Source organism: Lepidochelys kempii, chromosome 7 (assembly GCF_965140265.1).
Source record: "Lepidochelys kempii isolate rLepKem1 chromosome 7, rLepKem1.hap2, whole genome shotgun sequence".
NCBI lineage: Eukaryota > Metazoa > Chordata > Testudines > Cheloniidae > Lepidochelys > Lepidochelys kempii.
This window is the reverse complement of record NC_133262.1, coordinates 54,190,287-54,204,434: the sequence shown is the minus strand read 5'-3', so window position 1 is coordinate 54,204,434 and position 14,148 is coordinate 54,190,287. Positions and strand designations below refer to the sequence as shown.

At 45.7% G+C, this 14,148-nt stretch overlaps 1 protein-coding gene and 1 pseudogene across 19 annotated transcripts in view; one reads left to right on the top strand and one right to left on the bottom strand.

Moving 5' to 3' along the window:
• Positions 1-1,672: 1,672 nt before the first annotated feature.
• USP54 (ubiquitin specific peptidase 54) overlaps positions 1,673-14,148 on the top strand; it is a 278,081-nt gene continuing 265,605 nt past the window's right edge. For 17 of the 19 annotated variants that reach the window (XM_073352837.1, XM_073352836.1, XM_073352834.1 and 14 more), the window contains exon 1: positions 1,673-1,845. The gene's annotated coding sequence lies outside the window, so the exon portion shown is untranslated. Of the gene's footprint in view, positions 1,846-12,952; positions 13,785-14,148 lie in introns of those variants that run through there. The other 2 variants (XM_073352858.1, XM_073352839.1) reach the window with 2 other exon arrangements.
• LOC140914602 (large ribosomal subunit protein uL24 pseudogene) lies at positions 4,982-5,435 on the bottom strand (annotated as a pseudogene).

The following is a 14,148-nucleotide window of genomic DNA, read 5'->3' as shown; positions in this document are numbered from 1 at the left end:
GGGTAATCATTACCAACTGAGGAAAGGGGTGCATTGAGGAATTCTTCGCCTGCAGTCAGAGGCACACTGTGGATAACAACCTTGCACATAAGGGCAAATAAGGAGTCTATGGACTTCCCATTTCTATTAAGGGTGATGATGAGGTGCATAGGCAGTAATCTCCTTACACACCATTCATTGTAGGGAAACCAAGGCCATGTCCTCAAAGAGGAGGAGGGACAAAGGGATCAAAAATCACCTTTCTACTGGCAAGCCTGGGGACAGCCCACAAGCTCCTATGCAAGGACTTCATCAGGACAAGTTATGCTTCTCGCAGATGCTATACAAATTCAGTTATATTGAATATTAACACAGTGCTTTAGTCAAATTGCACAGTGTCTGTCTCAAATGAGTAATTGCTTCAATATTCTATTATAAACACCCAGCCATATTTCAATGTGTCTGACGCTAGTTTGGAATTAGAACTGCCTTGTAACTACTCTCCCTAAATGTTTCTCTTAACTGAGTTCCCCAGAGTACCTTGGAGCTTCCTTTCCCCATTCCTGTCTTCCAACCTGGTTGACTTGGGCAGGGTACTGTTGGGGACACTGGGGCATGGCCACTAGGTAACTCAAGGGGATGGAAGACTACGAGTGTCGATGAAGCCCCCTTGCACGAGGCCCAGGTGTCCTTGGCCCCCCTCCCGCCTGGAGACACTCGCAGCAGCTCTGCGTACTAGTCCCAAGTGTCCTTGCCCCCCCCCCCCCCGCACACATAGCAGTTATGCTGAGAATCTGCAACAATATGTTGCAGCTTCAGACTGCCTGAAACTAAGCAAGGCCAAACAGGGGAGATATGGAAGAACAATGCTGAATAAGGCAGCTTTATGTATAGTTTAACAAATGATACAGAGAACCAGGGAACTAGCTGGGAACTGGATTGGCTAGCTATATGGATACTTGGGGCAGCTTGCTATTGGAAAAGTATGCTGGGAAAAAGGATGTATAAAAGCCTGTGTAACTTCCTGCTCTGGGTACAGGATTTGAGATTCAAATCTCCCTATACCTTTTTGAAGCTTCAAATAAACTTTTCTGCTTCTCCACACCCTTGTGATTATTGGGTGTAGCACACCGGGTAACAAACCAACTTCAGCTGCTGTTTAGCCTCTTGGCACTGGGTGCTGGCAATAGTACCACGGCAAGCTGAGAAGTCCAGGGTTCCCAACCCCTGCTGCAATTGTCCAGCAGGCACGCGTTGTTGATGTTGTGAAGCTCCCAGAGGCGTGTGACAATGCGACACTCTGGCTGCCTAGGAAGGCAGAAGAAGTTCTTAGCTCTAGTGCCTCTGAGGGAGCTGTCAGGGTGACCCCGCGCCATGGGGTCCCGCCACAACCCCACTTCGAAGTCAATCCTGCGGTGTGTGGGGCGCGGCGGAGAGCCGAAGCGGATTGGGCAGGAGGAACCCCGCACTGCAGGCGGAAACGAGAAGACGTCTTTTCTCATCGCCGGCGCCCCGCCGCGCCGGTCCCATGCTTTTCACCTCTGCATCCCCGCCCCCGCGGCTCCTTTAGGCCCCGCCCACTGCGCGCTCCGTTCGCCGCCATGTTGTGGCTCTACGCAGTTGCTTTTCCTCTAGCTCCTCCCCTCTTCGGACCCCTTTTCTCGCGAGAGACGGGTGGTCGGGCGCGCTCTCTCCCTCCCCTTTTCGGAGCCGGTTCTCGCGGAAGCGATGGAGGCGTTGGGCTAGTTCTCGCGAGAGCTGGTTGCCTTGGCTCCCCGTAGCCATAGTAGCGAGGGGAGGGGGACGAAGCGAGCGAGGATGCTGCGGGCTCCGTTGGGACGCGTCTCTGGCGGTTGAGCAGTTACGGCAAGTGCTAACTTCCATGAGCCCCCTTTGCCTGGGGGTCCCGACGCACCCCGGGAGCGGAGTCCGGCAGCCCCGGGGGATCCGGCCCCTATGTCAGGGTGCTGGGCCCGTTCTTCCCTATCCCAGCCCCAGGGAAGACAGCGACCCCCTGTCCCCGGGGAGACCTCTGCCCCCAGAGCAACGACCCTGCCCGGGGTGGGAGCCCCCTGCCTCCAGGAACAGCCGTCCCAGCAGTGCTGTATCCTGGGGCAAGAGGCGCCTGGGGGGTTCCCGGGAAGTTGGTGGGCTCGGCAGTGGCGGTTCCCCAGGCGGTGAGTGTGTGAGAGGGGTCTAGCTCCTACGGAGCGCGCAGGGCCAGAGGTCTGTGGGTGCTAGTGCAGTGGGGCACTCCGGGGGTATCAGTAACATGCGGTTCAAGGGGTGTCAGTAACAGGTGGGGTTTAAGGGCAGTTAGTTTGTAAGCAGGACTGAGAGATGAAGCCGTGAAATGAGTACTGGCACTGGGGTGATGCAGACAGTTGCTGTACAGCAGTTCTTATTCACTGCTCAGGAGCAAAATAATCCCATGTGTACAAATGTACCACATTCACAAAAACACGTTTTTGTTTTTTATTGAGCAGAAAAGATGCTCAGAATCTGACTTTTACAAGTGAAGGGAAAACCACTAATAAACTATCAAGCTCTTTAAATCAATTCCAGCATGACATGGAATCCATTTGCGGGAGTGAATTCAGCCCCGCATAAGTGGATTGAAATCAATGGGAGTTGTTTATACCAAGGCTGAAATGTGGCATGGCTCTAACCTGCATTCAGGTTGCAGGTGAGAAGAGTTATGTGTATGTTTAAGTCACGAATTTGGTGAGCTGCTAATAGTTAAAGGGGAGTCAGTAACAAAACAAAAAACAAAAAACAAAAGAGTTCCAGAAGCTAAGAACATCTTCTAGCAAGAGGGAATTTTGAAGTTAGCATCACTGCTGTTAAATTATATTAGTTAGCAATTCTTGATAAGTGAAAGAGACAGAACTGCTGCATAAGTTTGAGATTGAAAGAAACTGGTTTAAAAACTAGAGGCTTGTTTCCTCCTTTTGCATTGAACCAAGGAATGGAAAAAAAAAAAAGGCTTTTCTGAAAGGGAGAAAGCTGTCTGCCTTTGCAGGGTATGATTTTGTTTGAATCTGTTCTTTCTGTGAGAAGATTATGTCTGTTTTCTGATCATTGAGGATTAGAGTCCTAAAAATAAACCAAAATAATGCACACCTCCTGAGCTCAAAAAGTTACACACATCATGGTTTTTTGCTGCCTCAGTGAGTGAGGAGAGAACCTGTTACGGGCATTAAAGGGGTAGAAGTGGGTGGTTGTGTATGTAAATTTTCAGGTAGCTGTTGGTATTACAGAGCAAACTAAGGTGCAGTAATTATGAAGATGTATACAAATTAGAAGGAAAATACAAAAAGAGCTTCATTATATGATCTCTGGGGCAACTTGAAAGAATAAGTAATTTTAGAATAATTCTGAAAACAAGTTTCTTTAAACATACATTACTGTTCATTCTCAGAAAAGGAACTAAGACTGAAAGATTCCTTGGTGCTATAGATTGGATATGAAATAGCACTTGAGCGTCATTTGAAAATGATAAATGCAGAATTAACAATGACTGTTTTTCTCTCTAGAAGAAAGAAAGTACTTTGGCAGTACTGAAAATTAAATTGGTGAAATAATGCAAACTTGAACAAGAAAGTTTTAAAATATAATTGACAAAACACCATGAGCTAAAATAATTTGGAACTGGTCCATGTAGAGCAGCTCTCATTTAGGAGGTGAAACTAGTAATGGCAAGATCTCCAGATTGGATTCTCCAAGAACTCTGCTGCAGTACCTAAATTTGCGTTGCATATTCATTTGTATTGAATTAAATATTTGTCCTTCAGCTCTGTTCACCTCTAGGTGGTGCCTGTCAGACAGGTTTGGGTCACATTGCTCACTGAGTCCTCTTCCTTCCGCCCCCAGCACTCCAGTTAAACTTGCATACTGTTACAGTCTTAGTAGAGAGTTGTGTAGTTTTGTTTATATTAGTGACCAGCTGAAAGAGAATCTAGCTCAATGCTCTGCAGCCAATTCAGGCAAAGCATGTTATGCCCTCCCTCCTTCTGTTTTGGGTTATGTAATGATATTAGTCCATTTTGGGGCTAGAGCCGCAAGTTCATTAAGATGGGTAATGTAAATCCAAATCCTCTTTTATCCAACTCTCATGCTATTTAGCATTAAACCTACTTACATGAGTTTTAACGCAGAATACCCTGAATGCAGAAAGTGTTTTAGTTCAAGTTGGTAAGTGCTAAAAACCTCACTATTATGCTTTCAGTCTCTAGTTAACTCTCAGTTCCTATGTTGCACTTATTTTTTGTTTTATTACAGTAGCTCCCTGTGATCAGGTGCCTGAGATGGGCCACACCGAGAATGCCACACTCAGGGCGCACTGCAAGAAACACAGCAGACAATCCCCAAAAACTTGTGGTTTATTTTATAGAGTCACCAAATCAACATAAAAAGAGCTTCTGTAGTATCACACTGGTTAACAAGAAGCCAAACACAGCCCCCATTAGATATTCTAGCCCTTGGCTCCAATGGAGGCAAACAGGTCTAATACAGTGATTTTTAAAAAAGGAGAGAGTTATTGAATGGTTAGGAATCACATATATACAAGTGATTTTTTTCAGTGTTCATAAAGCAGATTTGTAGCAGTAATGTTATATCTGCTAATTTGCAAAAGTTTTATTGGAATTATCCCAAGAGGACAGAATCCAAAGACCGTTTAGATGTAAAATCTGGTAGTCTTTCAATGCATTTTCCAGGGTATTCCAAATAACTACTTGGAAGATCTTGCTTGGCCCTGCGGCTTAAACTTTGTCTGCTCAAAGTTCAGCAGACTAGAGATGAAAGGATCAGGCCTGAGGTTTCTCTTTATAGCTGAAGCAGGTTCTTCAAGTGCTTTGAGCACAGCATCTGACTGAGGATTCTTTGCTGAGCAGATGTAACCCATGTGCCTAATAGGGGAGATATCTCTTTAAGAGACCTATGGTGAGTGGAGGTAGGAATGAGTTGTGTCTGGGTCATTGTTCACACACAGAAGACCATTCTATTTTGGCATCTTTTCAATGGTTCCTTCCTTGTATTTGCCCCTTTCCTTGCCCGCTTGGCGAGACTTTGCTTTGCGTTCCAAGATCTTTTTGCGATCCTTGTCCAGTTTTAGCCTAGTGATCACCACCTTGCTAGGATGGATTCCAACGTGGACTGTTGTGCCATTGGCCTTCTCATGCTATACGCGTTCAATGTAGATGACGTATTTTTTTTCTGTATACCTGGACTACCATGCCGATTTGCTGGCCTTTATAATGTCCCCGGACAACCTGGACTTTGTCATCTTTTTGGATGGGCATGGAGCTGACATTGTATTTCTGCCTTAGCTCCGTGGAAAGGGGGGAAGACATGATCTTCCTGTGAATGTGAGAAGGTGCATGGAAGTGCCTCTTGCGGTTCTTGCTGCTGTCCAAGGTCAAAAAAAGATTGAACTTCATTTTGGCCCAGTGCTGGCTCCACAGCCAGAAGTTTCTGGAATTGGGTGTGGTAGTTTTGGGTATGCTACAATAGGTTCCCTGTTGCTGGGGTCAGACTCCACAAGGGCAAGCAGTCAGGGCAGCTGCTTTACAAAGTGCCATGTGCTTTATGTGTGTTGGGAGAAGCTGAGCCCGGAGGAGCAGAAAGCAGGCTGTTTTCCCTAACTCTGAAGCATCTTGCAGCAGGTTTTTGTTTTTTTTTTTTTTTTAATTTAATCTCTATACTTAACTGAATGGCTGGTTAACCAGTTAGCTGACTGGCTAACAGTGATTTCAAAAGAAGAGTCTGCATGGATTCTCACTGAAGATACCTACAAGCAAGTGGAGGGAAGATGTTGTTTTAGACTCAGCGGACAGTATAGATTTGTTTCAGAGTAGCAGCCGTGTTAGTCTGTATTTGCAAAAAGAAAAGGAGTAGTTGTGGCACCTTAGAGACTAATAAATTTATTTGAGCATAAGCTTTTGCGAGCTACAGCTCACTTCATCAGATGCATTCAGTGAAAAATACAGTGGGGAGATTTATATACATAGAGAACATGAAACAATGGGTGTTACCATACACACTGTAATGAGTGATCACTTAAGGTGAGCTATTACCAGCAGGTGTTAGCTCACCTTAGGTGATCACTCTCGTTACAGTGTGTATGGTAACACCCATTGTTTCATGTTCTCTATGTAATAAATCTCCCCACTATATTTTCCACTGAATGCATCCGATGAAGTGAGGTGTAGCTCGCGAAAGCTTAAGCTCAAATAAATTGGTTAGTCTCTAAGGTGCCACAGATACTCCTTTTCAGTATAGATTTGGTGATCAAAAATTCTGAGACTCAGATAAACTTAACCTAAGCTTTTGGAAACTCTGAGTTGCTTCTCACTGTTTCTGTGGGAACTGACCTGTTCAGATTTTAATTTTTCTTTACTTGTGTTTATGTAGAACTATAAAGATAATATATGTGGATTATAAAATAGCTATGTTATGCTGAAAAAATTAAATTATAAAATCTTATAATAAAGAAACAAAGTTGTTACTTAATTAAGTTCATTCCTTTTGTTCCTTTTGGGACTTGGATGTGGGGAGGTTGACCCTGTGCAATCCTTGCTGAAAATCCTTAGAGACTGAATTCTGGGTCTCCAGCTAAGTTTCTATGGGAGTTTTGTTATTTAGGCAATGAAGTGAACTCTAGCCCATCCAAAGGTTACAAATTGGAGCCCGAACAGGCAGGGACTTGAGGATTGCTCAGAGGTCACATCTGATTTTTTTTGAGGAATATTACAGCAGTTATAAAAGAATTTGGTGGTGGTGACTATTATTGAATCTTTACACTGTATTAATATTAAGATAATGGAAATTTGTCCACACATTTTGGGCATGTTGATTGTACAGCAGAAATTAAGAGGGCTGTTAGAATCTTTGGTCATGTGACTAATAGGAGGAGGGTGAAGGGAGAACAAAAAGATATGATTCTTTGTGAATTTGAAGATCCTGTTTCTGTGATACACATAGGACGGAACGGTGTGTTGCAGAAGTTAGGGCAGAAATGGGATGTGACTCCTATTCATTTTGAGGTTTTGTCATTCATATCCACTGGTTCTGTGCCCAGAGTACTTTAGTGCAGGGATCAGGGATATTATGTGTATTCCGACAGAGGGTTCAAGACTGAGACATGGGCTGTGGTTACACCTGTGCGTGATAAACAGACTAGGTGGTTAACAGATACTACACCAATTATAGACTGAGGTCCAGTTGAAGCCTCTACTCCTGCTGTGAGTCTCCCTCCTGACAGGCAACATCTTCTGTTAGAGAGGGTGCTGAAATCTGAAACTGTGACTGGTGTGAAATTTAAACCAAAATGTTCTTTGTGTAATTCACCCAGATCCAATGCGAAAAAGTTTTTCCTACTATCCAACCTAAACCTCTCCTACTGCAACTTGAGACCATTGCTCCTTGTTCTGTCATCTGGTAGCACTGAGAATAGTCTAGATCCATCCTCTTTGGAACCCCCTTTCAGGTAGTTGAAAGCAGCTATCAAATCCCCCCTCATTCATCTCTTCTGCAGACTAAATAATCCCAGTTCCCTCAGTCTCTCCTCATAACTCATGTGCTCCAGCCCCCTAATCATTTTTGTTGCCCTCCCCTGGACTCTTTCCAATTTTTCCACATCCTTCTTGTAGTGTGGGGCCCAAAAGTGGACACAGTACTCCAGATGAGGCCTCACCAATGTTGAACAGAGGGGAACGATCACTTTCCTCGATCTGCTGGCAGCGCTGCTACTTATACAGGCCAAAATGGTATTAGTCTTCATGGCAACAAGGGCACACTGTTGACTCATATCCAGCTTCTTGTCCACTGTAACCCCTAGGTCCTTTTCTGCAGAACTGCTGCCTAGTTGCTCAGTCCCTAGTCTGTAGCAGTGCATGGGATTCTTCCATCCTAAGTGCAGGAGTCTGCACTTATCCTTGTTGAACCTCATCAGATTTCTTTTGGCCCAGTCCTCCAATTTGTCTAGGTCCTTCTGTATCCTATCCCTAACCTCCAGCGTATCTGCCACTCCTCTTAGTTAGTGTCATCTGCAAACTTGCTGTGGGTGCAATCCACGCCATCCTCCAGATCATTAATGAAGATGTTGAACAAAACCGGCCCTTGAGGCACTCCGTTTGATACCGGCTGCCAACTAGACATGGAGCCATTGATCACTGCCCGATGATCTAGCCAGCTTTCTATCCACCTTTATAGTCCATTCATCCAGCCCATACTTCTTTAACTTGCTGGCAAGAATACTGTGGGAGACAGTATCAGAAGCTTTGCTAAAGTCAAGGAATAACATATCCACTGCTTTCCCCTCATCCACAGAGCCAGTTTTCATCATAGAAGGCAATTAGGTTAGTCAGGCATGACTTGCCCTTGATGAATCCATGTTGACTGTTCCTGATCACTTTCCTCTCTTTGAAGTGCTTCAAAAGTGATTCCTTGAGGACCTGCTCCATGATTTTTCCAGGGACTGAGGTGAGGTGGATTGGCCTGTAGTTGCCTGATTTCTTTAGCAAAGCTTTTGACACGCTCTCCCACAGTATTCTTGTCAGCAAGTTAAAGAAGTATGGGCTGGATGAATGCACTATAAGGTGGGTAGAAAGTTGGCTAGATTGTCGGGCTCAACGGGTAGTGATCAATGGCTCCATGTCTAGTTGGCAGCCGGTGTCAATTGGAGTGCCCCAGGGGTCGGTCCTGGGGCCGGTTTTGTTCAATATCTTCATAAATGATCTGGAGGATGGTGTGGATTACACTCTCAGCAAATTTGAAGATGATACTAAACTGGGAGGAGTGGTAGATACGCTGGAGGGCAGGGATAGGATACAGAGGGACCTAGACAAATTGGAGGATTGGGCCAAAAGAAATCTGATGAGGTTCAGTAAAGATAAGTGCAGGGTCCTGCACTTAGAACGGAAGAACCCAATGCACAGCTACAGACTAGGGACCGAATGGCTAGGCAGCAGTTCTGCGGAAAAGGACCTAGGGGTGACAGTGGACGAGAAGCTGGATATGCGTCAGCAGTGTGCCCTTGTTGCCAAGAAGGCCAATGGCATTTTGGGATGTATAAGTAGGGGCATAGCCAGCAGATCGAGGGACGTGATCGTCCCCCTCTATTCGACATTGGTGAGGCCTCATCTGGAGTACTGTGTCCAGTTTTGGGCCCCACACTACAAGAAGGATGTGGATAAATTGGAGAGAGTCCAGCGAAGGGCAACAAAAATGATTAGGGGTCTGGAACACATGAGTTATGAGGAGAGGCTGAGGGAACTGGGATTGTTTAGTCTGCAGAAGAGAAGAATGAGGGGGGATTTGATAGCTGCTTTCAACTACCTGAGAGGTGGTTCCAGAGAGGATGGTTCTAGACTATTCTCAGTGGTGGAAGAGGACAGGACAAGGAGTAATGGTCTCAAGTTGCAGTGGGGGAGGTTTAGGTTGGATATTAGGAAAAACTTTTTCACTAGAAGGCTGGTGAAACACTGGAATGCGTTACCTAGGGAGGTGGCAGAATCTCCTTCCTTAGAAGTTTTTAAGGTCAGGCTTGACAAAGCCCTGGCTGGGATAATTTATTTGGGGATTGGTCCTGCTTTGAGCAGGGGGTTGGACTAGATGACCTCCTGAGGTCCCTTCCAACCCTGATATTCTATGATCCTCCTCCTTCCCTTTTTTAAAGATGGGCACTACATTAGCCCTTTTCCAGTCGTCCGGGACCTCCCCCCATTGCCATGAGTTTTCAAAGATAATGGCCAATGGCTCTGCAATCACATCCGCCAACTCCTTTAGCGTTCGGACGCAGTGCATCCAGCCCCATGGTCCTGTGCTCGTCCAGCTTTTCTAAATAGTCCTGAACCGCTTTTTCTCCACAGAGGGCTGGTCACCTCCTTCCCATACTGTGCTTCCCAGTGCAGTAGTCTGGGAGCTGACCTTGTTCGTGAAGACAGAGGCCTAAAAAGTATTGAGTACGTTAGCTTTTTCCACATCCTCTGTCACTAGGTTGCCTCCCCCATTCAGTAAAGGGCTCACTCTTTCCCTGACCACCTTCTTATTGCTAAAATACCTGAAGAAACCCTTCTTGTTACTCATAACATCCCTTGCTAGCTACAATTCCAAGTGTGATTTGGCCTTCCTGATTTCACTCCTGCATGCCTGAGCAATATTTTTATACTCCTTCCTGGTCATTTGTCCAATCTTCCACTTATTGTAAGCTTCTTTTTTGTGTTTAAGATTAGCAAGGATTTCACTGTTAAGCCAAGATGGTTGCCTGCCATATTTACTCTTCTTTCTACAAGTCGGGATGGTTTGTTCCTGCAACCTCAATAAGGATTCTGTAAAATAAAGCCAGGTCTCCTGGACTCCTTTCCCCTTCATGTTGTTCTCCCAGGGGGTCCTGCCCATCAGTTCCCTGAGGGAGTCAAAGTCTGATTTTCTGAAGTCCAGGGTCATTATTCTGCTGCTCTCCTTTTTTCTTTGTGTCAGGATCCTGAACTTGAGCATCTCATGCATCTGAACTTAAGCTCAATTTTCTGAGCCTCACCAACACATTAGAGAACCACCAACACATTAGAGAACCACCTTCTGTGTACCTGACTACCACATTAGCCCAAGAGGTTGGTGGGGTAAAAGATACTGAATTGAACTCTTATGTACAAGATCAATTTTTTCATGGTTGTTGACATGAATCTTTTTAAAATAGACCCTTAATAAAAGGGATTAGTGGTGGTGGTAGAAAAAAGAGCATCTCTTATGCCACACTCCTTTTTGAGGTAAGATTCATTGAAAGGGATACTCCTGAGGGCATTCTGCGCCAAAAAATTAAAAAGTCTGCAAAATTCTGCAAATTTTATTTGTCAAATAAATGTGGAGACTCCAGCATGGCATTGGGGAGCACAGGCCACTGGCTGTACGGAGGTGGGAGACCACTGTGCAGCTCCTCCCCGGGAAACAGACTCAGTAGTGAGGCTCCACCCAACCCTGACACAGCGCAAGGGCAGGCCCTGGCCCAGAAACACCCGAGGGCCCGGCCCCTCTGTGCCAGGTGCATCAGGTGTGGGCAGGCAGGCTCAGCAATGCAGGATCCAATTGTGGAGGGACTCTGTGTGGGGCAATCTGGGTGCCGGTGGCTCAGTGGGGGTTCTGGGTGCAGTTGTAATGGAACTCTGCAGGAGGGTCCAGGTGAAGGTGGTTGGGGCTGGGTGGGGGTGTCTGCGGGGGTGGGGAGGTGGGGCTCAGTGGGTGGTGGGGCTCAGTGGGGTTGAGATCCATGTGCATCTGGGGCTCGGTAGGGTGGGGGTACGGGTGGCTTGTCAGGGTGGTCCAGGTGCAGGGGGAGTGGGACTTATTGGGGGGTTCTGGATGTGTGTGTGTATGGGAGGGTGAGGCTCCGCGGGAGGGTCTGGGTATGAGGGGGTCTGGATGCACGGGGTGCAGGAAGTGTGGGGCGGGGGGAGAGTTTGCAGAGCTTTCTACAGCTGGGGGAGAAATTTGGTGGTGAGTCTGACACAGCCCCAGCAGCTGTGCGGGGGAAGAGGAAGACCCGTCCTCCCCAGCCTAGCGAGGACTAGCAACTGAGCCTGGCGCAGGGTAGGAGCCACCAGCCGCGCCTTTTCCAGTCCTTCCCTCCTGTGCCACAGTGATTTACCTCTCTGCCAGCTGCCCTGGACAACCAAAACATACTGTTAGGGAAGGTCATATAACAGCTCTTGTGGCTTCCCTTTGCTTTCCTGTCAGAAAGTCGTTTTTCTGCGGGGAAGCAAAGAAATCTGTGGGGGACATACATTCGGTGCATGTGCAGTGATGCAGAATTCCCCCAGGAGTAAAGGGAGCACTTTGATAAACAAGAGAGAAAACTTTGACAAGAACTAGAAGAAAAAGGAAAGCCATTGCATAGGAGTCGTTTGCAGTTGATAAAGGCACCTGAAAATACTTCCAGTGCCCATGAAGAAGTCACTGCAGTAGACTGGAAGGAGAAATATCTGCAGGCTGAGCAGCAGTTGGTGGGACTGCAGATGACCAAGCCAAGTTCTGAAATGTCCATATCCGATACACGATTCCCTCCTCAAAGACCCAAAGAATTTAATAAGCAACACCAAGATTTAACAGAAGAAATTCTTTGTTTTAACTGGGAGTGAATAGGACATTTTCAAAATGATTATGAGAATTCTTCTAACTCCAACCTAGTACATCAGCAACTGAGTGGTAGACATTCAAATCAGAGCAAGTATGAGCCAGGAAGGAAAGAAACTAATAACTCTCAGAGCAAGGCTGCCAGAAGTTGGCCATGATAAGCAGGTCCCACTGTCTTTACCTAGATGGGTAAAGAGAACCTGCCTAATAGATACTGATTCTCAAGTGACCTGCATATATGAAACTTTCTATTATGAGCATTTATCTTATCAAAAGTTAGTCTATTGGCAGTATACTTCAGATAGAAGGGGCTGGAGGGCTAATTGTTCCATACCCGGGATATATAACCTTGAGGATTCAATTCTCAAAGTTCATCTGTGGGACTAACAAACAAGAGGTACTAGTCTTAGTTTGTCCAGATCAATGTATGAATCAACAAGGGTTGGTGCTCATAGGCACAAATGTGCTAAAATATCTTGTAGAACACTGTAAGAAGAAATGGGGTACTGAATTTTTAAGTACAGTAGAACCTCAGAGTTAGGAACACCTCAGGAATGGAAGTTGTCCATAACTGTGAAATGTTTGTAACTCTGAACAAAGTGCAGTTTGGGCTCCAGCTCCAGCAGATGACACTCCAGGCCAGGCTCCAGAAGCAGCTCCCTCCTCAGCACTGGCAATTTCCTTGCAGGCAGTTTCTTTCCCTGAGTTGGACTGAGTTTGCAAGCTTGTCCCACTCCTGCTGGGGATGTGTGTGAAAATGGCGCATCCACTTCCCGGTTGGGGGTGTGTGTTGAAAACCGCGTGTCCCCCTTCCGGCTGGAGGATGTGGGGGAAAGCAGCGCAGATCCCAGCGCTGCTCCTGCTCTGCCAGTTCTAACTGCCTTGGGCTGGCAGCGCCAGCGCCTTCAGCTCCTAGCTGTAAGTGGCTTCCCTGCATGTGGAGGTGAGGGTGGGGTGCAGAAGGGACAGGCAGCCCAGATGTGCCTACCTTTAAGATGCAATATAGGTACAGTACAGTATTTGCCCCCCCACACCCTCCCCCCCTTTTTTTGTCTCTGCTGGTGCCTGATTGTTTACTTCCGGTTTCACATGGTGACCAGTGAGTCCATAACTCTGGTGTTTGTATCTTTGAGGTTCCACTGTAGTATTTCATTACCAAATGAGTAGGCTGAAACTTAGTCAATTTTTACTCAGTCAGAGGTTATAGCAAAAAGCTGACAAAGGGGCTGAAATGGTCTTGAGAGGAAGAAAATCAGAGACAATTGCACCTGGTACATCCAAAACAGTGCCAGGAATTCTGAAACTTGCTGTGAATGAATTGGAGACTGCTGTAATTCTGGAAGATCCAGGTGCTGCAATTGGACCCAGTGGACTAGCAGTTCTTTCTCAATTTGTTAAAGTCACTGGCTCCAGTATGAGAATAGGAGTACTTGTCAAAAACTTAACAAGGAAGGATGTCGTATTGAAACCTCACACTGGCATTGCAAAAGGGCAAGCAGTTGAATGGATAAAACCAGTGTCAGCCCACGTTTCAGCAGCATGGAGGGCCATATGAAACTTTAGCGCATCTGGCACGTAAATATGTTGTGACACTGGCTACAAAAGTGACGTGTGAATGCCTGTTCTCACTTGCAGGTGACATAAATAAGAAGCGGGCAGCATTATCTCCTGTAAAGGTAAACAAACTTGTTTGTCTTAGCGATTGGCTAAACAAGAAGTAGGTCTGAGTGGACTTGTAGGCTCTAAAGTTTTACATTGTTTTGTTTTTGAGTGCAGTTATGTAACAAATATCTACATGTGTAAGTTGCACATTAACGATAAAGAGATTGCACTACTTGAATGAGGTGAATCTAATCATTTTTACATTGCAAATATTTATAATAAAAATATAAAGAAAGCACTGTATACTTTGTATTCTGTGTTGTAATTGAAATCAATGTATTTGAAAATGTAGAAAAACACCCAAAATATTTAATAAATTTCAGTTGGTATTCTATTGTTTAACAGTGCAATTAAAACTATAATTAATTGCAATTAAGT